Below are 26,449 nucleotides of genomic sequence, written 5' to 3'. Positions count from 1 at the left end.
CCATATTTCATATAAATTGATTAAATCAGTATCCCTTAGACTGTGCTTTGTCTCAGTGCCCATTTTTCAGGACAGAAAAACTTGCTGATGCTTTTTAAATAAAGCCCTCCTAACTTGATGTTTTGAGAAGAATTAGAACAATTCAAGCACTCCAAATAGGTAATAGCTGGTCTTATCTGGAAGAGATTGAGAGATCATGGTTACCTAACATATCATTTTGTAAATGGACATAAATAATCAGAAGTTAAGTGATTTGCTCAAGTTCACCCAGGTGATTAGTGGCTATGCCAGGACTTGAAACCAGTTTTCATGGGTCTCATTTACTATTCTTTTTACTACAATTTTTAGCTGTTCAATTTTGAGGGTTGAAGTGTCTTCCAAAATTTATATTCCTACTTGTTTTTATAAACTCTCCTTTCTGTGGTCATATTTATTAAAAGTTGTACAAAATGTTGCTTGACCATTACCTTCTAGGTACTCACTGTGTCCATGGAACATTCAAATTTTAAATTAGATAATGTTGGTAAAGTTTGAATGTCTAGAAAAATGTTTCTGAATAACTATGGCAAAAGGTGTTATTATAATAATTTGTGAGATGTAGCAACATGATTACAGTTCACGTTATTAAATTCATCATCAAAGTTCTCATACAGAAAAAAATGCCCTTGTCTGATTTATAGATAAGACTGATTCCAATTAAATTCATTCTACTCTAACAATCCTTCCAAAACACAAGTAGAATCTTTTTTTTATTTTCAACTTGTTTCAACGTTTAGTGTGTTGAAACAACTTGAGGAATGTGAAGGCCAAATTAACTACACTTATTCATCATATAAATATAAGATTAGGAAACAAAATGTAAAATAAGTCACATAAAAACTTGGATCTCATAAAGTGCCCTCACAATTACCACAGGCTCTACCCTGATGGCTCTACTTTATGGCAAAAAGAATTCCATTTATAACATCTACTGCCTCCTTGGAGATTTCAAATGTTCAGAACAAGATTTTCTAATGGTAAGTAAATGAAGTAGCTAGTTTTTTATTACTGAACAAGAAGGTGTTTTATGAGAAGATGCTAGGAGGAGAAAGAATTATATTGTTATAATAGAGCCATTGATGGCAGCTTTCACTCCAGGCACTCAGAGTTATAGAAACTATGTAGCAGAAAGATTTAAACTTTAGGGATGAAATTACTCAGATTAGGCGCCAAATTGATGCTCACATTTAACAAGTATCATTCATATAAAAATAGTACATTTTATCTGTGAGATAGTGCACAGAGCAATATTTTATTTTCCAATAATAATATCTATAAATGCTTCAATAGATACAGCCTATACATGACTCAAATTTAGATATTGAATGCTGTTGTGTGAGATGCTTTCTCTGTCCTCTCTTCTCTTAGTCTTTTCTCTAAGGCCATTCTGAAGCTAGATGACACAAACATGGTTGAAAACTGAAATCTTTAGGTGACTTAAACAAGTTCTATCTTGTCCCTTGAAATTTGGTTGACGGAGTACCAGTCAATGTAATCAAGAGCACTAAAACGATCCATCTAGCATCTGGTCTAACAATCAGCTTCTCTGATTTAACCAACTCTTCTCACACTCAGGTTCCTATTTATGCTACATCATTAATTGGATTGGGAGATCCTGTGATGGAATACACATTTCATGATTGATGATTCCCTCTCATGAAACCATTTTCCCTGTATTCTGTATTTACAAGCATTATATTGCAGTTACATTTTCATCTTAAATTAAAAAGCAATAACAACAACAATTACCCAGCTGAGGTTTGCCACAGGAAGAGAAGACAAGAACATTTGTATTATGAGGGGAATGTAATTATGTGAAGAAAACCCAAAGAACAATGAATTCTAGGCTTCAGCAAAATTTCTTTCAGCCCTTTGTACCTAATTGCCTACTTGCTCTATCTCAATCACCAAATCCATTTATTTTTGGTTTCACATCTAAGCTTAGATGTCACTTGCTTTAAAATGCCTTTCCTGACTGGATCAAGTTCTTGTGTGCTTCAATGGTGTTCCACAGTTGAATGCATCAAAATAATGTTCACACTGCATGGTAATGATTTTGAGTTTTTCTTACCATAATGTTCCTAAAACCTAGAATGCTAACTACATAGAAATGGATCACATTATATATTGGCTGCATAAATGAATAGATGAATGAATGAAGGATGCCCAGACCTCTGAGAAGGCTTATTCCATTATCTTGTGCTTTTGTATTCCTAGTAAAAAAAAATGAAAGAATAATTATTTCAATAAGGTGTCCGAATCCATTTTCATTTGCAAAATAAGTTGGTGGGCAAAACCTTGTGCAGTGCTAACAAGTTTTCAATCTTTCTTGATTCTTTGTAGTTATTTGGTATGCCAGGTTCTCACCATGCCTTGTAGAATTAAACCAAACTCAGCGGTGTGGAGGATGTGGGCTTCAAAACTGTCTGTTTAATTTAATCAAGTGAATTTTGTTTTGTTTTGGTAAGATCATTTGTTTCTGGGGTAGATAAAAAGCATTTTATTTCTTACAGGCCAGCATACTTGAAGTAGTGCAACTGATGATAAACATGGGATATAATTTTAAGTGGTCCTACTTATGAATAAATCAGTTACATTTCCTTTCTAATTATGATCAGTGTTGACAAGGTAGAGTTCAAGAAGTATCTTTAAAATTTTTTAATGACTCATGATGTACTAGAAAATACAGCATGCTGTGATTTGCCAATCTGAGCAATACAAGTGTGTACAAATTTAAAACTGGTTTAGTTGGGTGTGTCTGGTATTCATAGAAACTCAGTTTTAGTCATACACTGAGCAATGAAGTTAAGATCTTTAGTCCAAATATGCTATGATAGAAACTGGACTGGAAATTATGCTATAGAAAAATATCATCACAAAGAAAAAGCTTCTTCTTTTACCCATAATAATTTCAATTTAAGTTGAATAAAGAACATCTGTGGATGTCATTTCTCATGAAATATCCCAGGATTTATAAAATTTCAATGTCCGTCATTTCATCTAAACCAAAACTAGTGTACAAGACCTAATGTAACATTTTATGGAATTCATGACTTCCCACTGATGATATTGTTAAATCAGAACAATAGAGGGGAATTTGATCAGGGCACTATAATTCAAATAGGCAAGATAAAATATCACATTTTAATACCTGATCTCAATGGCAGAGATTCAAAATCCTAATTGATAATTATACATATAGTACCTCATAAACATAAAATAAATTACTAAGTATAAATGAACCTTATATAATATGCAGATATGCTCCACATTTCATTAGAATTATTAAACTATTATAAGGAAATGTAAATCCTTTCAGAGAATTTTGTTGTCTTCATCAAGGAGATCAAAACAATTTTAAGCCTTATATTCCTAGAGAACAATATGCAAGAAACACAGAAAATATTACATATATTCACTAATAATTTTCATAAATATAATATATATTATACAAATATGCATATTGTATATATCACATATACATATAAAATATATGTACACATATGTAGAGAGAGACTTGAAATAATGCAATTATTTAAAATTTGATCATAATTAATGTATTAGGTATGTACATACAGAAGACTATCATCATGTGAGAAAGCAATGGGAACAATTTTCATATGTGGAGTTTGTTTATATTTTTGGGTAATGTTCCTCCAGTCAGTGTAGGGCTCATGGTAATTTTGTTAACTGAGTCTGGATCTTTGTTTGGAATGTTTCTAGTATGGTTCTAAGTAAAAAGGAATACTTTGGTCTTAAGTAATCTATTTGTCTATGTAAATATTTAAAATGTCTCATGAATCATGATGGCTTCAAGGAAATGGCTATACTTTATATTTCTCTCAATTGTTTGCTTATATTAGCAACACCTAAAAGTGACTAACTAAAGCCCCTAATTAGTACAAGTAAATATTTTCAAAATATAGTTTTGTTTGACAAAATATAGATTCCTTTTTTTCCATCTGGGATGCCAAATAAAAACATTTTTAATTAATGAGTAACTGGATAAATGAATGTATGGAACAGAGGAATAAAAGACTTGTCCCCTCATGTAAGATATAGTTCAGGAACAGCTGATAGATTTGTGTTGGGCAATCTTGTTGCATCTTTCACTTTAAGTATTTAAAGAGGACAGAAGGGGCTGAGATGTAACTGAGTGGTAGATCCCTTGTCTAGCATGAATGAGACCCTGAGAAGCATCAGCAGCTCCACAAAAAAAGAGTATAGAGAAAATATATATGAAGTTCAAAAGCGTAATGAGAGGTGTATAAATAATCATGAAATCCTACTTTTTAAAAGTCAACATACCTGAGTATTTACCCGAAATGATATTTCAAGAAATGTAGGAAAGGGACCTGGTCTTTATGTATGCTGTTATAAATGCCATGTAGATATTACATAGCAAAATAAAAATAATTATCAGTAATAACAACAATGCAATGTCACAGCTGGCTCCACCTTAGCCGAAACCAACTCTAACCAGTTGGGGAGGTTCAGGAGAATGATCGTAGTTACAAAAGCTTTAATTCAGTGTTATTTCTGCTACTACATAATGCTGCAGAGGGATTCAAGGAACTTCCCTCTTCTGCTCAATTTTCCTTCTGGTAATAGTTGCAACTCAACTTCAAACTCTCTTCCTTAAAATCCTTTATATGAGAATACTTTTTAAGCATCAGGATAAAGGAATAAAGATTATTATCAGTTAAAAGAAAAGAATAAAGGCTGCAAAATTAACATAAAACACCCAATTATTGCAAAACACATTTATATAGTGGGTTATTTGCTCTACATATATCTCATAAAGTGTTACATTTATGTCTAATCATAGGTGTAGTAACTTTCCCATGACATGTATCCAGGAACACAGATGTTCCAAAACTTCCAGTAGTCTTTGTTTTACTTGAGAGCCTTAAAATATTCCAGGGAGTGTAGAAAAACATTTCTAGGAGCTGGATGGACAACCCTTTGTAAAACCTTGTTTGGTAACTTGATTTAGACTTACTCATTTGTTGAGGTGTTTCAAATTCACACCTCTGGACTGAGCACTAGAGGTGGAAGTCAATAGGTATATTCAGAAGTCACAAGTCATTGTAATGATACACACTTCTGAGTACTCATCTCACCCTACACACCCATCATTCCAAAGAAGGTTTGTAATTGTTTTAGTGAGGAGTCATCTCAATGTTTTCTGACATTACTATTTGGAACACTAGAGTCTTGAGATTCTAAATTCTCACAGAATTAAAGGATGATTTTGAAGTTCTTTAGAATTAATCCTAGGTTTGGATAAATGGGGAGGAGAAAGTTGATTCAAATAACTATCTTGGTGCTTAACAAAACTGATTATCTATTGGTCTTTAATCTGCAATGGATAGACACTTTTCCATCACAATACATGGAATATAATTTTTCTGGTATGATTCCAGAAACCCTGTCCTCCCTAGCTAAGTGGTAGACATGTGACCCAAGATAAGGGCTATTCAACATTCTCCTTGACATTAGGATTTTTTTTTAATTATTGTTTTACTGGGAGTGCATTGTGACATTTACAAAGGACTTAGAGTTGAATTCACCCCCTCCATCATTCTCCTTTATCCTCCCTCTCTCCATTCCTGGAATAGTTTCAAAAGGTCTCATTTTTCCATTTACATACATGTGTACATAACATTTCCACTGTATTCACTCACCCTTCTATACCCTTTCCTTATATCCTCCCCCTTCCCACTGGTACCAATCCCTCAGACAGGACCTATTTTGCTTTCTTGTTCTCCATTTTTGTAAAAAAAATGACATTTTTGTTTGTTTAAGATAGCTTATACAGGGTGTTTCATTGTGACATTTCCATGTACATATGTATTATAACCTGAGCAGAGATAAATAATGAGAGAACAGTTGCTTGATTCATTCATTTTCTCCTTCTATTTGAATCCCTGTATCTTTTTAGTCTGTGTCCTCTCTAAGCCTGGTTCTCTTTAATTGATCTTTCAATTCTGTGAGCTATTTTGTGTAGTTATAACAAATAATCTATTTTGAATTCATTTTTTGTCCTGTCAGCCAGATTGAAGAAAAAAACTGTTAAAACAAATAAATAAATTCCTTAGTGTTTCTTTTTCAGTGGTAGGAATCAAACTCAGGACCTCACCCATGCTAGGCAAATGTTCTACCACACCCTCAGCTGAACCTTCAGACCTTTACAGAATTTCTATAAACTAAAAGTGAATTACCTAAAAAAGAAAGTTTAAAAATGATCTTATCCATAATAGCTATAAAAATAAAATCTTAAAAATAAATTTGAACAAGGAGGTAAACAATCTCTATACCAAAAGGTATAATATGTTCATGAAAACAATTGAAGAAGGCACAAAGAAATGGAAGGGTATAGCATGTTCACAGATTGAAAAAATTAATACATGTCTACAATGCCCAAATCTACCTATAGATTCAATCCAATCCCTATTAAGATATCAATTATGTTCTTCACAGATATTGAAAAGCAATTGAAATTAGCATGGAATCACAAAAGACCCTAAATATCCAAAACAATCTAGCAAAAACAATAAAGTTGGGGCATCATACTACTGAACTAAAAAATATACTAGAAAGCTCTACTAATCAAATAGCATGCTATTGGCAAAAAAACAGGCACATAGACCAATAGAAAAGATAGAAAACAAGAAATAAATCCACAGTTACAGCCAATTGATTTTCACAAAAATACCAAGAACACATAATAGAGCAGACTGCCTTTTTAGTAAATAGCTTTAGGGCAACTGTATATCCACATACAGACAAATGAAATTAGCCTTATCTCACACTGTACAGAATTCAAGTCTAAATAGATTAAATACTTAAATATAAGACCCCAAATTCCAAAACTCTTTGAAGAAAAAGAGTAAAAGCTCTATGACATAAGTTTGAGTGTTTTCTTTTTGGTAAAAATAGACAAATGGGATTACAAGAGACAAAAAAAAACCCTCAGCATAGCAAAAAAGAAAATCAGCAGAAAAGAGACAACTGATAGAACAGGAGAAAATATTTGCAAGCCATACATTAATGGATGTAGGGGACTGATATCTAAAATACAGAACTCAGAAAAGTCAATAGCCAGAAAACAACCTGATTTAAAAACGAACAAAGGACCTAGACAGGCATTTCTCAAATGAAGATACACAAATGGTTGTCAAGTTTATGAAAAAATAGTCAATATCACTGATTATTAGGAAAACACAAATTTACACTGCAATGAGATGCCATGTCACACTTGATAGATTGGCTACTATGAAAAAGACAAAAGATAATAAGTGTTGGCAAGGATGTGGAGAAAATGGAATCCTTATACACTGTTAGTGGAAATGGAAATTAGTACAACTACTGTTGAAAATGGTATGGAGCTTCCACAAAAAATTAAAAATGGAACTGCCATATAAGATCTAGCAAACCCATTATGGGGTCTATATCCAAAAAAAAAAAAAAAAAAAGAAAACCAGTATGTCAAAAGGATATCTGCACTACAGTGCACTACAATGCTGCACCACACTGCAGCATTATTATTCTGAATAGTTAAGATATGAAATCAATCTAAGTGTGCATTGACACATGAGTGGATAAAGAAAGTGTACTATATATACAAAACAGAAATTATTCAGCCAAAACACAGAAGAATATCCTACCACTTGCAACACTACAATGAACCTGTAGACCATTATGTTTAGTAGAATAAGCTAGGCATAGAAAGACAAGTACTGCAAGATCTCACTCATATGGAATCTAAAAATGTTGGTCTCATAGGACAAAAGAATATAAAAGTGTTTACCAGGGGCTAGAGAAGTTAGACAGAAGAATAAATTCAAGACATTTGTTGTAAAACATTGTGACTATAGGTAGTCACAATATATTGTGTTCTTGGAAAGTTAAGAGTGTGGATGATAGATGCTCTCACCACAAAAATGAAAACTGTGTCAGGTAATTCATATGCTCATTAGCTATATTTAATCATCCCACAATGTACATGTACATATACTTCAAAACATCATGTTGTAAATGATAAACATATATAATTTTGTCAGATAAAAATGAAAATTTAAAAATAAAATATAGCCAATTTAAATTAGATTTTATTTTATACAAAGCATATCACTGTTAAAGTTGTTGTTGCTACAAGAAATAGGTTGAATTAAAACACTAAACTCTAGAGTGACCTTTGACTAGCCTCCTGCTATGTATTGATCAATTAATAATTGTAGATATGAAATATCAGAAAGCCACTTATATGCCAATGTGAGAACATATGACTTTGCTATTTGGTTGCTGAATTATGAGTAGGTGTAGAGTTGCCCAATTATTGGCCACATATGTGACATAGCATAAGTAGACAGGAAGACTGTAATTCTGTATCATCTAATATCTACCATAATTCTAAAAGAGTGGTGAGTATAAATAACATTTTAATAAATCTGCATGGACAGTTATGTGATATAAAACATCTGTGATTTCTGCCACTGAGAGTGACAAATACCACTAGTACTATTGTGAGACATAGAAAGAGCTCAAAAAAGGCAGAGAATTAAGAAAAGAGCATTTTTGTTTTCTTGCTTTGAGAATAAAGAAGCCAAATCATGAATACAGGCCAAGGAAAAGGAAGGAGTAGAAGGATGAAATTAAAGCTAGCATAAACAAAAAAGGGGCAATTGGTGGAATTAAGTCTCCAGAGATACTGAAAAGAAATGGAATCAAGAACAAGGTAGAAAATACTTGGAAAAGAGAAAAATTCTTCCTCAGATATAATGGACAAAGGGAAGATAATGATTTTCTGTATATTTGGAAGAATGAAGTATGTATTTTCCTGCAGTTTCCTTTTTTTAAATTTTTATTGTTTTATTATTCATATGTGCATACGATGCTTGGGTCATTTCTCCCCCTTGCCCCCACTCACTCCCTTACCACCCACTCTGCCCGCTCCCTCTCCCCACCACCCACTCAATACCCAGCAGAAATTATTTTGCCCTTATCTCTAATTTTGTTGAAGACAGAGTATAAGCAATAATAGGAAGGACCAAAGGTTTTTGTTAGTTGAGATAAGGACAGCTACAGAGGGAGTTGACTCACATTAATTTTCTGTGCGTGTGTGTTACCTTCTAGGTTAATTCTTTTTGATCTCACCTTTTCTCTAGTTCCTGGTCCCCTTCTCCTATTGGCCTCAGTTGCTTTTAAGGTATCTGCTTTAGATTCTCTGTGTTAAAGGCAACAAATGCTAGCTAATTTTTTAGGTGTCTTACCTATCCTCACCTCTCCCTTGTGTGCTCTCGCTTTTATCATGTGCTCAAAGTCCAATCCCCTTGTTGTGTTTGCCCTTGATCTAATGTCCACATATGAGGGAGAACATAAGATTTTTAGTCTTTTGGGCCAGGCTAACCTCATTCAGAATGATGGTCTCCAATTCCATCCATTTACCAGCGAATGATAATATTTCATTCTTCTTCATGGCTGCATAAAATTCCATTGTGTATAGATACCACATTTTCTTAAACCATTCATCAGTGGTGGGGCATTTAGGCTGTTTCCATCACTTGGCTATTGTGAATAGTGCCACAATAAACATGGGTGTGCAGGTGCCTCTGGAGTAACCTGTGTCACAGGCTTTTGGGTATATCCCCAAGAGTGGTATTGCTGGAACAAATGGTAGGTCAATGTTTAGTTTTTCAAGTAGCCTCCAAATTTTTTTCCGGAGTGGTTGTACTAGTTTACATTCCCACCAACAGTGTAAGAGGGTTCCTTTTTCCCCTCATCCTCGCCAATACCTGTTGTTGGTGGTGTAGCTAATGATGGCTATTCTAACGGGTGAGGTGGAATCTTAGTGTAGTTTTAATTTGCATTTCCTTTATTGCTAGAGATGGTGAGCATGTTTCCATGTGCTTTTTTGGCCATTACAATTTCTTCTTTTGAGAAAGTTCTGTTTAGTTCACTTGCCCATTTCTTTATGGGTTCATTAGTTTTGGGAGAATGTAGATTTTTAAGTTCGCTATATATTCTGGTTATCAGTCCTTTGTGTGATGTGTAGCTGGCAAATATTTTCTCCCACTCTGTGGGTGTTCTCTTCAGTTTAGAGACCATTTCTTTTAATGGACAGAAGCTTTTTAGTTTTATGAGGTCTCATTTATCTATGCTATCTCTTAGTTGCTGTGCTGCTGGGGTTTCATTGAGAAAGTTCTTACCTATACTACTAACTCCAGAGTATTTCCTACTCTTTCCTGTATCAACTTCAGTTTGTGGTCTGATATTAAGATCCTTGATCCATTCTGAGTTAATATTGGTATAGGGTGATATACGTGGATCTAGTTTCATTATTTTGCAGACCGCTAACCAGTTTTCCCAGCAGTTTTTGTTGAAGAGGCTTCTTTTTCTCCATTGTATATTTTTAGCATCTTTGTCAAAGACAAGTTGGTTATAGTTGTGTGGCTTCATGTCTGGGTCCTCTATTCTGTTCCACTGGTCATCATGTCTGTTTTTGTGCAGGTACCATGGTGTTTTTATTGTTATTGCTTTGTAATATAGTTTGAAGTCAGGTATTGTGATAACTCCATCATTGTTCTTTTGACTGAGTATTGCCTTGGCTATTCGTGGCCTCTTGTGTTTCCATATAAATTTAGCGGTAGATTTTTCAATGTCTTTAATGAATGTCATTGGAATTTTGATGGGAATTGCATTAAACATGTAGATTACTTTTTTGGGAGTATGGACATTTTTACTATGTTGATTCTACCAATCCATGAGCATGGAAGATCTCTCCACTTTCTATAGTCTTCCTCAATCTCTTTCTTCAGAACTTTATAGTTTTCCTTGTACAGGTCATTCACATCTTTTGTTAGGTTTACAAGTAGGTATTTGATTTTTCTTGAGGCTATTGTAAATGGAATTGTTTTCATACATTCTTTTTCAGTTTGCTCATTATTAGTGTATAGAAATGCTCATGACTTTTCTATGTTGATTTTATATCCTGCTACTTTGCTGTAGCTATTGATGATGTCTAGAAGCTTCTGAGTAGAGTGTTTTGGGTCTTTAAGGTATAGGACCATGTCATCTGCAAATAGGGATATTTTGACAGTTTCTTTATCTATTTGTATTCGTTTTATTCCTTCTTCTTGCCTAATTGCTCTGGCTAGGAATTCCAGTACTATGTTGAATAGGAGTGGAGATAGTGGGCATCCTTGTCTGGTTCCTGATTTTAGAGGGAATGGTTTCAGTTTTTCTCCATTAAGTCTAATGCTGGCTGTAAGTTTGTCATATATAGCTTTTATAATGCTGAGGTACTTTCCTTGTATTCCTAGTTTTTTTAGAGCTTTTATCATGAAATGGTGTTGGATCTTATCAAAGGCTTTTTCTGCATCTATTGAGATGATCAAGTGGTTTTTGTCTTTGCTTCTGTTAATGTGGTTTATTACGTTTATTGATTTTCATATGTTGAATCACCCCTGCATCCCTGGGATGAAGCCTACTTGGTATTGGTGAATAATCTTTTTGATGTGTTGTTGAATTAGGTTAGTCATTATTTTGTTGAGGTCTTTTGCATCAATGTTCATTAAGGAAATTGGCCTATAGTTCTTTTTGGAGGTATCTTTGCCTGGTTTTGGGATAAGTGTAATACTGGCTTCATAAAATGTGTTAGGCAGTTTTCCTTCCCTTTCTATTTTGTGGAACAGTTTATGGAGGATTGGTATCAGTTCTTCTTTAAAGGTCTGAAAGAATTCATCAGAGAATCCATCAGGTCCTGGACTTTTCTTTTTGGGGAGACTCTTGATTCCTACTTCAATTTCATTTTGTGTTATCAATCTATTCAGGTGATTAACTTCCTCTTGGTTCAGTTTTGGATGATCATATGTATCTAGAAATCTATCCATTTCTTTAAGATTTTCGAATTTATTTGAATATTGGTTCTCAAAGTAGTCTCTGTTCATTTCCTGGACTTCCATGGTGTTTGTTGTTATCTTCCCTTTAGCATTCCTGTTTCTACTAATTTGGGCTTTTTTCTCTCCTCATTTTAGTCAGGTTTGCCAGGGGACTGTCGATCTTGTTTATTTTTTCAAAGAACCAACTTTGTGTTTCATTAATTCTTTCTTTTTTGTTGTTTTATTATTAATATGTGCATACAAGACTTGGGTCATTTCTCCCCACTGCCCCCACACCCCTCCCTATCCACCCACTCCACCCCCTCCCTCTTCCCCCCACCCCTTCAATACCCAGCAGAAGCTCTTTTGCCCTTATCTCTAATTTTGTTGAAGAGAGAGTATAAGCAATAATAGGAAGGAACAAGTGTTTTTGCTAGTTGAAATAAGGATAGCTATACAGGAAGTTGACTCACATTAATTTCCTGTGCATGTGTGTTACCTTCTAGGTTAATTCTTTTTGATCTAATCTTTTCTCTAGTTCCTGGTCCCCTTCTCCTACTGGCCTCAGTTGCTTTATAGTATCTGCTTTAGTTTCTCTGCGTTGAGGGCAACAAATGCTATCTGGTTTTTTAGGTGTCTTACCTATCCTCATATCTTCCTTGTGTGCTCTCGCTTTATCATGTGATCAAAGTCTCTTGTTGTGTTTGCCCTTGATCTAAAGTCCACATATGAGGGAGAACATATGATTTTTTGTCTTTTGGGCCAAGCTAACCTCACTCAGAATGATGGTCTCCAATTCCATCCCTTTTCCTGCGAATAATAATATTTCGTTGTTCTTCTTGGCGGCATAAAATTGCATTGTGTATAGATACCACATTTTCTTAATCCATTCATCAGTGTTGGGGCATCTTGGCTGTTTCCATAACTTGGATATTGTGAATAGTGCTGCAATAAACATGGGTGTGCAGGTGCCTCTGGAGTAACCTGTGTCACAGGCTTTTGGGTATATCCCCAAGAGTGGTATTGCTGGATCAATTGTAGATCAATGTTTAGCTTTTTAAGTAGCCTCCAAATTTTTTTCCAGAGTGGTTGTACTAGTTTACATTCCCACCAACAGTGTAAGAGGGCTCCTTTTTCCCCTCATCCTCGCCAATACCTGTTGTTGGTGGTGTAGCTAATGATGGCTATTCTAACAGGGGTGAGGTGGAATCTTAGTGTAGTTTTAATTTGCATTTCCTTTATTGCTAGAGATGGTGAGCATGTTTCCATGTGCTTTTTGGCCATTAGAATTTCTTCTTTTGAGAAAGTTCTGTTTAGTTCACTTGCCCATTTCTTTATTGGTTCATTAGTTTTGGGAGAATGTAGTTTTTCAAGTTCCCTATATATTCTGGTTATCAGTCCTTTGTGTGATGTGTAGCTGGCAAATATTTTCTCCCACTCTGTGGGTGTTCTCTTCAGTTTAGAGACCATTTCTTTTAATGGACAGAAGCTTTTTAGTTTTATGAGGTCTCATTTATCTATGCTATCTCTTAGTTGCTGTGCTGCTGGGGTTTCATTGAGAAAGTTCTTACCTATACTACTAACTCCAGAGTATTTCCTACTCTTTCCTGTATCAACTTCAGTTTGTGGTCTGATATTAAGATCCTTGATCCATTCTGAGTTAATATTGGTATAGGGTGATATACGTGGATCTAGTTTCATTATTTTGCAGACCGCTAACCAGTTTTCCCAGCAGTTTTTGGTGAAGAAGCTGCTATTTCTCCATCTCCATAATGGCAATACTGGCTTTATAAAATGTGTTAGGCAGTTTTCCTTCCCTTTCTATTTTGTCGAACAGTTTAAGGAGGGTTGGTATCAGTTCTTCTTTCAGGGTCTGATTGAATTCAGCAGAGAATCCATCAGGTCCTGGACTTTTTTGGGGGGGAGACTCTTGATTGCTGCTTCAATTTTGTTTTGTGTTATAGATCTATTCAGGTGATTAATATCCTCTTGACTCAGTTTTGGATGATCACATGTATGTAGAAATCTGTCCATTTCTCTAAAATTTTCGAATTTATTAAATATAGATTCTCGAAGTAGTTTCTGATGATTTCCTGGACTTCGAAGTTGTTTGTTGTTATCTCCCTTTTTGCATTCCTGATTCTACTAATTTGGGTTTTTTCTCTCCTCATTTTAGTCAGGTTTACCAGGGGTCTGTTGATCTTGTTTATTTTTTCAAAGAACCAACTTTTTGTTTCATTAATTCTTTGTATGCTTTTTTTGGTTTCTATTTCATTGATATCAGCTCTTATTTTTATTATTTCTCTACTTCTATTTGTTTTGGGATTTGCTTGTTCTTGTTTTTCTAGGAGTTTGAGGTGCATCAGTAGGTCATTGATTTGGGATCTTTCAGTTTTTTTAATATATGCACTCATGCCTATAAACTCCTAGCAGAGCTGCCTTTGCTGTGTCCCATAGGTTCTTGTAGGTTGTGTTTTCATTTTCATTGACTTTCAGGAACTTTTTAATTTCTTCTTTTATTTCATCAATGACCCATTGTTCATTAAGTAATGAGTTATTCAGTTTCCTGCTTTTTGCATGTTTTTTGTCTTTACTTTTGTTGTTGAGTTCTAGTTTTATTGCATTGTGATCAGATAGAATGCATGGCATAATTTCTATTTTCTTATATTTGCTGAGGCTTGCTTTGTGCCCTAGGATATGCTCTATTTTGGAGAAGGTTCCATGGGCTGCTGAGAAGAATGTATATCGTGTAGAAGTTGGATGAAATGTTCTGTAGACATCAAATAGGTCCATTTGATCTATTGTATATTTTAGGTGTAGGATTTCTTTATTGATTTTTTGTTTGGATGACCTATCTATTAATGATAATGGGGTGCTAAAATCTCCCACAACCACTGTGTTGGAGTTAATATATGCTTTTAGGCCTTTCAGGGTATGCTTGATGAAATTGGGTACATTGCCATTGGGTGCATATATGTTGATAATTGTTATTACCTTATGGTCTATTTCCCCTTTTATTAGTATGGAATGTCCTTTATCTTGTTTGATCAATGTAGGTTTGAAGTCTACTTTGTCAGAGATAAGTATTGCTACTCCTGCCTGTTTTGAGGGGCCATTGTCTTGGTAAATCTTCTTCCAGCCTTTCATCCTAAGCCTATGATTATTTCTGTTGGTGAGATGGGTCTCCTGTAAGCAACAAATTGTTGGGTTTTCCTTTAATCCATTTTGTCAAACGGTGTCTTTTGATGGGTGAATTAAGTCCATTAACATTAAGCTTTAGTACTTATAGGTATGTGGTGATTCCTGCCATTTAGTTGTCTTAGTTGTTTGAAGGTTTGATTGTGTGTACCTAAGTTGAGGTTACTCTCTACTTTTGCTTTTTCTTTTCCTGTGGTTTGGTGCTGCCTGCCCTTTCATGGTTATGTTGGGTTTCACTTTCTATGTGCAGAATCCCTTGAAGAATCTTTTGTAGTGGTGGCTTTGTGGTCACATATTGTTTTAGTTTCTGCTTATCATGGAAAACTTTTATTGCTCCATCTATTTTGAATGATAGTTTTGCTGGGTAGAGTATCCTGGGGTTGAAATTTATTTTCATTCAGTGCCCAGAAGATCTCACCCTAAGCTCTTCTTGCTTTTAATGTTTCTGTTGAGAAGTCTGCTGTGATTTTGATGGGTTTACCTTTGAATGTTATTTTTTTTCTCTCTTACAGCCTTCAATATTCTTTCCCTAGTTTCTGAACTTGTTGTTTTAATGATGATATGTTGTGGGGTAGTTCTATTTTGATCTGGTCTGTTTGGTGTCCTGGAGGCCTCTTACATCTGTATGGGAATATTTTTCTCTAGATTTGGGAAATTTTCTGTTATTATTTTGTTGTATATATTACACATTCCCTTTGCTTGCACTTCTTCTTCAATGATGCCCATGATTCTCAAGTTTTGTCTTTTGATGGAGTCTGTGAGTTCTTGCATTTTCTTTTCACAGGTCTTTAGTTGTTTAATTAATAGTTCTTCAGTTTTTCCTTTAATTACCATTTCATCTTCAAGTTCTGAGATTCTGTCTTCTGTTTGTTCTGTTCTACTGGATTGGCTTGCCATTTTGTTTTGTAATTCTGTTTCATTCTTTTTTCTGATGTTTTCCATATACTGGGTGGTTTCCTCTTTAATATTGTCTATTTTTGTCCTGAGTTCATTTATCTGCTTATTAATCATGTTCTCTGTTTCACTTTGATGTTTATACAGTGCTTCTATGATTTCCTTTATTTCTTCTTTGCTTTTTCAAATTCTCTATTTTTGTTGTCTTGGAATTTCTTGAGTGTCTCCTGTACATTTTGGTTGACCATATCCAGTATCATCTCTATAAAATTCTCATTGAGTACCTGTAGTATTTCTTCTTTTAGATTATTCTTGTGGGCTTCATTGGGTCCTTTGGCATAGTTTATCTTCATTTTGTTGGAATCTGGATGTGAGTATCTATTTTCTTCATTCCCCTCTGGTTCCTGTACTAATTTTTTGCTGTGGGGAAACTGGTTTCCCTGTTTTTTCTGTCTTCCCGTCATTGCCCTTGGTGTTGTTATTGTCCCTGTACTGTTTGCAATTAAGTATTTTCTGGCTTGTAATAATAGCATTAGTGATATTTAGAATGGAACAGTGAGAGGAGTTGGAAAGCAAAGAAATCAAAGGAAAAGGGAAAAACAAATAAAGAAGTACAAAAAAAGAAAACAAAGAAACAAACAAAAAAGTTTCAAAGATATATACAGGGAGAGACAGTGTACTATTCAATCTTAAGCTGAAAAGGCATTAGAGAGACAGAGAGAGGATTGAAAATAAAAAACAAAAAGAGTAAAAATAAGAATAAAAAGAAAAAATAAGTAAATGAAAGAAAAAAATATATATATAAAATAAAACAAAATAAAAAATAAAAATAAAAACCTCCAAGTTCAAATGCAATGAAATTTCAGTCTTAACAATTTTGGTGTTTGTCCCTCAGCCTCCAATCCTGGAGATGGTGCCTCAGATGTTGTTCTGTAGTTGTCTCATCAAAGGGAAGACATAAAGTAGAATAAAACTGCACAAAGAAAAAAAATGCCCACCAAATGTCCCAAGTTCAAATGCAATACAGTTTCAGTAAGTTTTTCAACATGCAGGTGTAGTTTTGTTGTTTTCTCATCAAAGGCAGGGAGAGAGAAAAAATAAAAAGGAAGAGTCTGGAGACAGGACTGTGAATGGCAATCTGTGGCTGTGGCTTGCCTGCCCACTGCTGTCAGCCTGCTGTTGCTGGAGGCATTATTTATGCAGATCTCAGGAGTGAGCTTAACACTCCCCTGGCCCCGCAGGCTTTTTTTACTCAGAGTTCTCCTGTGCGCGAGCCACTGCTACAAGCTTTCCCCTTTCCAAGCACACTGGGGGAGGTGACACTGCACCGGCTTTCTCAGGCCTGTGTGTTTATTTACAGTTCACATGGGAAGTGGGTCTTCCCCCCTCTCCTGTGGAGTTTTCCTCCCACTGCCACTTTTACAAGCTTTCCCACTCCTGATTGCTGGACGTGTGCTACTGCTCCTGCCGGCCAGCTTGTTTGTTTACAGCTCATGTGGGAAGTGTGTCTTCCCCCCTCCTGTGGAGTTTTCCTCCCTCCGCCACTCTCACAAATTTTCCTGCTCCTGGTTGCTGGGCATGTGCCCCCACTCCTGCCAGAGCCTCTCAGGCCAGGCCTGGTTTGTTTATTTACAGTTCTGGGAAGGATTCCCCTGCCCCTCTCTTCAGAGCTCAGGGTGCCCCACCCACTTTGCTACGTGTCTTTATTGTTCTTATTGCTTATTACTCAGTTTCTCTTTTTTCCCCAGTTGGGGGTCGGTCTGTCCAGGGGTCTATGCTGATCTGGCCCACGGTTGTCTGTGGAAGTACTGCATACTGCTTAGCTCACCTTGTCTGTGTTTTCCCAAGCCATCTGGGCACGGGTGATTGGTGGCCCGGAGCCCTCCTGGTATCTCCATTTAATGTGAAGTGGAGATTCTCTGTGCAGGCTGGAGGTGTGGAGGGGTCAAAGTTTTGCCTCTACTCAGTGGCCTTGCCTGCAAAGTGTGTCTCCAGCATTTCTCTAAGATTTCACTGTAGGAGGCATGCTTTCTGCTTCCTACCTCTAGCCGCCATCTTCGAATCCAGCCTGCAGTTTCCTTTACAGAGAACTCTCTATGAGATATCCTTTAAAATCAGCTTTAGAAAAACTTGCAAAATTTTAAATTGACATAAAATTATAAGTATTTTCTGTGCACAATATAATGTTTTGAAGTACATATCAATTGTGAAATGACTAAATTTAGTTAATTAACATATGTATTACCTCTCATAGTTATCATTTTTGTATTGAGAACACTTCATGTTCACTCTTTTTCCAAGAAAGACATGTTATATTGGAGCTATTCTTTCCTTATAAAATCTTTCTACTTTGCACTTAATTTATTAAGATTGGCTTATGTGAACTTTCTTTGATCTTTTTATATTTTTCTATTAAGGTAGTCTCTTTGGTTATTTGCTTAGATTAATTTTTATGCCACATACTAGAATAACACCAGATTATATTACAATACCATAAATCATTAGGGCAGATTTTTTTTCCTTCTCACCTCAGTTTTTAATGACCATGACCCATTTTAATAGAGAAGGCTGTTTAGAATAAAAGCTTCCCAAACAGTCAGGGCTTCCTTATAAATGAATCAACAGAAAAAGTGTTCACTCCATTAAAACACATACATCCTCAATGAAATATGATGAAAATATGTAAGCTATAAAATTCCACAAAATAAGAATATTATTGAAAGTAAGCCCCTTGTACAATTAATGGCAATAAAGAAATTTTTAAATATTATTATCATTATTACAAAAACAAGGCATTTCTGTCCTCTTTAATGTCTACTGTAGAATTACTGATAAAATAATTTAACCTGGAAATTGGTGGTTTGAGTTTTAAATAAAGGATGATTGTCTCCCAAAGCAAGTTTAACTCCATTCCTGAAATAGTCCAGCTGTGTGCAAAAAATTCTCCAGTGTGCCAAACACATTCTCTTTGTCTTTAGTGTTTTCTTTTTTTAAAATTATTCATTTATTCACATGTGCATACATTGTTTGGGTCATGTTTCCCTCCTTCCCCCATCCCCCAACCTTTCCCCCCTTCCCCCCTCAGTTCCAGGCAGAACCTGTTCTGCCCTTATCTCTAATTTTTTTGAAGAAAAGACATAAGCATAATAAGGAAGACAAAGCATTTTTGCTAGTTGAGTTAAGGATAGCTATACAGAAATATTCCTAGCATTGCATTCATGTGAACATGTGCTAAAACCCATATTGATTCATCTCTAACTGATCTTTATACTGGTTACTGATCCCCTTCTCATGTTAACCTCTGTCACTTTTAAGTTTTGTGTATTCGTTCCTCTGCAGTGGGGACATCAAATGCTTTCATGTTTTGGGTTTTCTGCCTATTCCTATATCTCCCATATGTGCTCTCCCCTTGTCATGTGTTCCAAGTCCAATCACATTGCTGCATTTGCCCTAGATCTAAAGTCCACATATGAGGGAGCACATATGATTTTTGGTCTTCTGAGACTGGCTGACCTCACTCAGAATGATGTTATCCAGTTCCTTCCATTTACCTGCACATGATAAGATTTCATTCTTCTTCAGGGATGAGTAAAATTCCATTGTGTACAAGTACCACATTTTCTTCATCCATTCATCAGCAGTGGGGCATCTTGGTTGTTTCCATAACTTGGCTATTGTGAATAGTGCTGCAATGAACATGGGTATGCAGGTGCCTCTGGAGTAACCTGTGTCGCATTCCTTTGGGTATATTCCCAGGAGTGGGATTGCTGGATCATACGGCAGGTCTATGTTTAGATTTTTAAGAAGCCTCCAAATTTTTTTTACAGAGTGGTTGCACCAGCTTGCATTCCCACCAGCAGTGTACAAGGGTTCCTTTGTCCCCACATCCTAACCAACACATGTTGGTGGTGGTGTTTTTGATGATGGCAATTCTAAGAGCAGTGAGGTGGAAACTTAGTGTGGTTTTGATTTGCATTTCCTTTATGGCTAGAGATGGTGAGCATTTTTTCATGTATTTTTTGGCCATTTGAATTTCTTCTTTAGAGAAAGTTCTGTTTAGTTCAGTTGCCCATTTCTTAATTGGTTCACTGATTTTAGGAGAGTTTAGTTTCTTAAGCTCCCTGTATATTCTAGTTGTTACTCCCTTGTCTCATGTATAGCTGGCAAATATTTTCTCCCACTCTCTGGGTGGTCTATTCAGTTTAGAGACCATTTCTTTTGTCGTGCAGAAGAATTTTAATTTTATGAAGTCCCATTTGTCCATCCTTTCTCTTAGTTGCTGGGCTGCTGGGGTTCTATTGAGGAAGTCTTTTTTTTTTAATCCATGTGTTTTCTGGGTGTGTTTCCTTTTTTCATCATAGACTTTCTGGTAAGCAGATACTGCATCTTGAAGATTATTCTCTGTGAATCAAAACTTTTCTATGTCCACCCCATGTTTTCAGACTTCTTTTTATTTTTTATTTATTTTTTTATTATTCATATGTGCATACACAACACCTTTCTTCCCCTTGCCCCCACCGCCTCCCCCACGATACCAGGCAGAAACTATTTTTCCCTTATCTCTAATTTTGTTGTAGAGAGAGTATAAGCAATAATAGGAAGGAACAAGGGTTTTTGCTAGTTGAGATAAGGATAGCTATACAGGGAGTTAACTCACATTAATTTCCTGTGCATGTGTGTTACCTTCTAGGTTAATTCTTCTTGATCTAACCTTTTCTCTAGTTCCTGGTCCCCTTCTCCTATTGGCCTCAGTTGCCCCTTGTTGTGTTTGCCCTTGATCTAATGTCCACATATGAGGGAGAACAAATGATTTTTGGTCTTTTGGGCCAGTCTAACCTCACTCAGAATGATGTTCTCCAATTCCATCCGTTTACCAGCGAATGATAGCATTTCCTTCTTCTTCATGGCTGCATAAAATTCCATTGTCTATAGATACCACATTTTCTTGATCCATTCGTCAGTGCTGGGGCATCTTGGCTGTTTCCATAACTTGGCTATTGTGCATAGTGCCACAATAAACATGGGTGTGCAGGTGCCTCTGGAGTAACCTGTGTCACATTCTTTTGGGTATATCCCCAAGAGTGGTATTGCTGGATCTATGGTAGATCAATGTTTAGCTTTTTAAGTAGCCTCCAAATTTTTTTCCAGAGTGGTTGTACTAGTTTACATTTCCACAAAGTGTAAGAGGGTTCCTTTTTCCCCGCATCCTTTCCAACACCTGTTGTTGGTGGTGTTGCTGATGATGGCTATTCTAACAGGGGTGAGGTGGAATCCTATGAGGAAGTCTTAACCTATATCTGCTAGTTGCAGAGTGTTTCCTGCTCCTTCCTGTAGTAACTACAGAGTTACGGGTCTGACATTTAGGTCCTTGATCCATTTTGAGTTGATACTAGTACAAGGTGATAGATATGAATCTAGTTTCAGTTTTTTATAGATGGGGAACCACTTTTCCCAGGGGTGAGGTGGAATCTTAGTGTAGTTTTAATTTGCATTTCCTTTATTGCTAGAGATGGTGTGCATGTTTCATGTGTTTTCTGGCCATTTGAATTTCTTCTTTTGAGAAAGTTCTGTTTAGTTCACTTGCCCAATTCTTTATTGGTTCATTAATTTTGGGAAAATTTAGTTTTTTAAGTTCCCTATATTTTCTGATTATCAGTCCTTTGTCTGATGTGTAGTTGGCAAATATTTTCTCCCACTCTGAGGGTGGTCCCTTCAGTTTAGAGATGATTTCTTTTGTTGAGAAGAAGCTTTTTAGTTTTTGAAGTCCCATTTATCTATGCTATCTCTTAGTTGCTGTGCTGCTGGGGTTCCATTGAGAAAGTTCTTGCCTATACCTATTAATTCCAGAGTATTTCCTACTCTTTTCTGTACCAACTTTAGAGTTTGGGGTCTTATATTAAGATCCTTGATCCATTTTGAGTTAATATTGGTAGAGGGTGATATACATGGATCTAGTTTCAGTTTTTTGAAGACTGCTAACCAGTTTTCCCAGCAGTTTTTGTTGAAGAAGCTCTTTTCTCCATGGTATATTTTTAGCGTCTTTGTCAAAGACAAGTTGGTTATAGTTGTGTGGCTTCATATCTGGGTCCTCTATTCTGTTCCACTGGTCTTCATGTCTGTTTTTGTGTCAGTACCATGCTGTTTTTATTGTTAGTGCTTTGTAATATAGTTTGAAGTCGGGTATCATGATACCTCCAGCATTGTTCTTTTGACTGAGTATTGCCTTGGCTATTCGTGGCCTCTTGTGTTTCCATATAAATTTAATGGTAGATTTTTCAATCTCTGTGATGAATGTCATTGGGATTTTGATGGGAATTGCATTAAACATGTAGATTTCTTTTGGTAGTATAGCCATTTTTACTATGTTGATTCTACCAATCCATGAGCACGGGAGATCTTTCCATGTTGTGTAGTCTTCCTAGATCTCTTTCTTCAGGAGTTTATAATTCTCCTTGTAAAGTTCATTCACATCCATTGTTAAATTTACTCCTAGGTATTTGATTATTTTTGAGGCTATTGTGAATAGAATTTTTTCTATATATTCCTTCTCAGTTTGTTGGTTGTTGATGTATAGAAAAGTTAATGATTTTTATAAGTTGATTTTTTATCCTGCCACCTTGCTGTAGCTGTTTGTGGTGTCTAAGAGTTTTTGGGTAGAGTTTCTTGAGTCTTTAAGGTAGAGGATCATATCATCTGCAAATAAGGATATTTTGATAGTTTCTTTACTTATTTGTATTCCTTTAATTTCTTCTTCTTGCCCAATTGCTCTGGCTAGGAATTCCAGTACTATGTTGCATAAGATCAGGATAGCTGGCACCCTTGTCTCGTTCCTGACTTTAGGGGGAATGGTTTTAGTTTTTCACCATTAAGTATGATGTTGGCTGTAGATTTGTCATATATAGCCTTTACAATGTTGAGATACATTCCTCCTATAATTAGTTTTCTTAGAACTTTTATCATGAAATGGTGTTGGATCTAGTTAAAGGCTTTTTCTGCATCTATTGAGATGATCAAGTGGTTTTTGTCTTTGCTTCTATTGATGTACTGTGTTACATTTATAAATTTGCGTATGTTGAACCACCCCTGCATCCCTGGGATGAAGCTGACTTGGTCATGGTGAATCATCTTTCTAATGTGTTGTTGGATTCATTTGCCATTATTTTATTAAGGATATTTGCATTGATATTCATTAAAGAAATTGGCCTGTAGTTCTCCTTTTTGGAGGTGTCTTTGTCTGATTTTGGGATGAGAGTAATATTGGCTTCATGAAATGTTTTAGGCAGTGTTCCTTCCCTTTCTATTTCATGGAACAGTTTAAGGAGAGTTGGTATTAATTCTTCTTTAAACATCTGATAGAATTCATCAGTGAATCCATCAGGTCCTAGGCTTTTCTTTTTTGGGAGACTTTTAATTGCTGCTTCAATTTCTTTTTGTGTTATGGTTCTATTCAGGTGATTAATATCCTCTTGATTCAGTTTTGGGTGGTTGTAAGTTTTTAAAACTCTGTCTGTTTCTTCAAAATTTTCAAATTTATTAGAGTATAGGCTCTCAACATAGTCTCTGATGATTTTTTGGATTTCTGAGGTGTTTTTTGTTATCTCCCCCTTTGCATTCTGATTTTACTGATTTCGTTTTTTTTTCTCTCCTCATTTTAGTCCATTTTGCCAGGGGTCTGTCAATCTTATTTATTTTTTCAAAGAAGCAGCTTTTTGTTTCATTGATTCTTTGTATCATTTTTGTTTGTTTCTTTGTTTCCATTTTGTTGATTTCAACAGGGCAGATATTTTACAATAGGAATAGATCTTGTTAAAAAATTACTGATGTTTGGAAAATTTCTTCACAATTTCGCTGTTTCTTATGAGTCTGCTCTGGAAAATCACCACAGTTCTGCTCAATGGTTAGAGATGAACTATGGTTAGATAGTTGAGGAAGGGAAGTAAAGTACAGTCTCTTTCCATTTGTTTCATTTATCTATGTTTGACCTCACTATGCAGAATAAAGAATAGTTTCTGAAGCATTTTTGTTGTTAAGATACTCAATATCTATTAAAAAATAAATGTGATACTGATATTTCTCTTCCTAAGATGGTACCATGTTGACTTTAACTTCTCTGAAGTCCTTCTAAGCATGTTTCTGTTCATATGCTGAATCTTGGTCTAAAATGTTAAAATAACATAATAATGGGACTTGAGTGTATAAGGGACATTGTTGTCGTGGGTATTTAAGAGGAGAAGGAGGGGAAATGGAGAGGGCAAAGAAGATCAAAGTATGTTACTTATATATGTATGGAGGTACCATGAATAAACACACCAAATATTGCTGTGAAAAGGGAGGTAAGAAGAAGGAGATTAAGGGAATATAAAAGAGAGGGTGAATTTGCTAATAACATACTATATGCATATATGGAATTTTCACATGAGACTCCCTTGTACTACTAACAAATGTTAAGGAAAGAATTCCCTTATTCTGAGGATCCACTTTAAATTTTTTAAACCTAATGCACTGCCTAATCAGAGGCTATCTGTATAAAGAGTGAAATAAATATTTGATAGGATTTTTGTAATATGTATTACTACTTGAGTAGAAAAATGCCTAGAGGGCAGCAGTCATGAATGACATCTAGCACTTAAATATTTAAATGGTAAGTCACTTGACTCAGTAAAAGGGCTATTGCCCATTCTTTCTAAGTTTGCTATCACTCAATTTCTTTTGATTGTGTTTCAGATCATCTTAACCATTCAAAGTCAGTATTCGCATAATCATATATGTTTATTGCACATGTACATGGTGAAGATTACTGTGTTAGGCAAACTGGGGGTACAGAGCACAAATTACGAATGACCTTGCCCTTCAGGAGTTTATAGCCCATAGACTCCTGAAATGACACCTGTCTCAGTCAGTTGAGTTTGACCTTCCATTACTCTCCCACATGCTAGAACATCTTAGTGCTGCCCTTCCTACCATAGGCCAGCACAGAGAATGCATACAAATAAGGGTATTATGAATGTTGATTTTGTAATATATTTTCTGTCAGAGGCACCTTCCATTACTACTTTGTTAGTTGTAGGCCTGGCACATACTGGGATGGCACTGGTTTTTCTAGTAAAACTTCTATACTGGTCACCAACCAGGTATCAGTCACAATCACTACATTCTCCATTTGTTACTTTAAATTCTTTTATTTTTATTTTTATTTTATTCACATGTGCATACAATGTTTGGGTCATTTCTCCCCCCTTCCCCTACACCCTCCCTTACCTCCCCACCCCCTCCCTCACCACCCCACCCCCTCGCTACCCTTCAGAAACTAATTTGCCCTTATCTCTAATTTCGTTGAAGAGAGACCATAAACCATAATAGGAAGGACCAAGGGTTTTTGCTAGTTGAGATAAGGATAGCTATACAGGGAGTTGACTCACATTGATTTCCTGTGCATGTGTGTTGCCTTCTAAGTTAATTCTTCTTGAACTAACCTTTTCTCTAGTTCCTGGTCTCCTTCTCCTATTGGCCTCAGTTGCTTTAAAGTATCTGCTTTAGTTTCTTTTTTTTTTTTTCCACTTAGGTTGTTTCTACATTTTTTTTCTGTCTTTTTAAATTTTTTTATATTTTTTTATATATATTTTTTAATTTTATTATTCAAATGTGCATACAAGGCTTGGGTCATTTCTCCCCCCTGCCCCCACCCCCTCCCTTACCACCCACTCTGCCCCCTCCCTCTCCCCCCACCCCCTCAATACCCAGCAGAAACTATTTTGCCCTTATTTCTAATTTTGTTGTAGAAAGAGTATAAGCAATAATGAGAAAGAACAAGGATTTTTGCTGGATGAGATAAGGATAGCTATACAGGGCATTGACTCACATTGATTTCCTATGCATGTGTGTTACCTTCTAGGTTAATTCTTTTTGATCTAATCTTTTCTCTAGTTCCTGGTCCCCTTTTCCTATTGGCCTCAGTTGCTTTTAAGGTATCTGCTTAAAATGCTAGCTAATTTTTTAGGTGTCTTACCTGTCCTTACCCCTCCCTTGTGTGCTCTCACTTCTATCATGTGCTCAAAGTCCAATCACATTGTTGTGTTTGCCCTTGATCTAATGTCCACATATGAGGGAGAACATACGATTTTTAGTCTTTTGGGCCAGGCTAACCTCACTCAGAATGATGTTCTACAATTCTATCCATTTACAAGTGAATGATAACATTTCATTCTTCTTCATGGCTGCATAAAATTCCATTGTGTATAGATACCACATTTTCTTAATCCACTCGTCGGTGGTGGGGCATCTTGGCTGTTTCCATAACTTGGTTATTGTGAATAGTGCTGCAATAAACATGGGTGTGCAGGTGCCTCTGGAGTAACCTGTGTCACAGACTTTTGGGTATATCCCCAAGAGTGGTATTGCTGGATCAAATGGTAGAACAATATCTAGCTTTTTAAGTG

At 35.7% G+C, this 26,449-nt stretch overlaps 1 long non-coding RNA gene across 1 annotated transcript in view; it reads left to right on the top strand.

Moving 5' to 3' along the window:
• The first annotated feature begins 888 nt into the window (after window positions 1-888).
• The window catches only part of LOC141419917 (uncharacterized), a 71,120-nt gene continuing 45,559 nt past the window's right edge, over window positions 889-26,449 (top strand). The window contains exon 1 of the long non-coding RNA XR_012444648.1: window positions 889-1,016. This is a non-coding gene — a long non-coding RNA (uncharacterized lncRNA). The remainder of the gene's footprint in view (window positions 1,017-26,449) is intronic.

The sequence above is a fragment of the Castor canadensis genome, chromosome X, assembly GCF_047511655.1.
Source record: "Castor canadensis chromosome X, mCasCan1.hap1v2, whole genome shotgun sequence".
Taxonomy (NCBI): Eukaryota; Metazoa; Chordata; class Mammalia; order Rodentia; family Castoridae; genus Castor; species Castor canadensis.
This window is presented reverse-complemented; position numbering and strand designations above follow the sequence as displayed.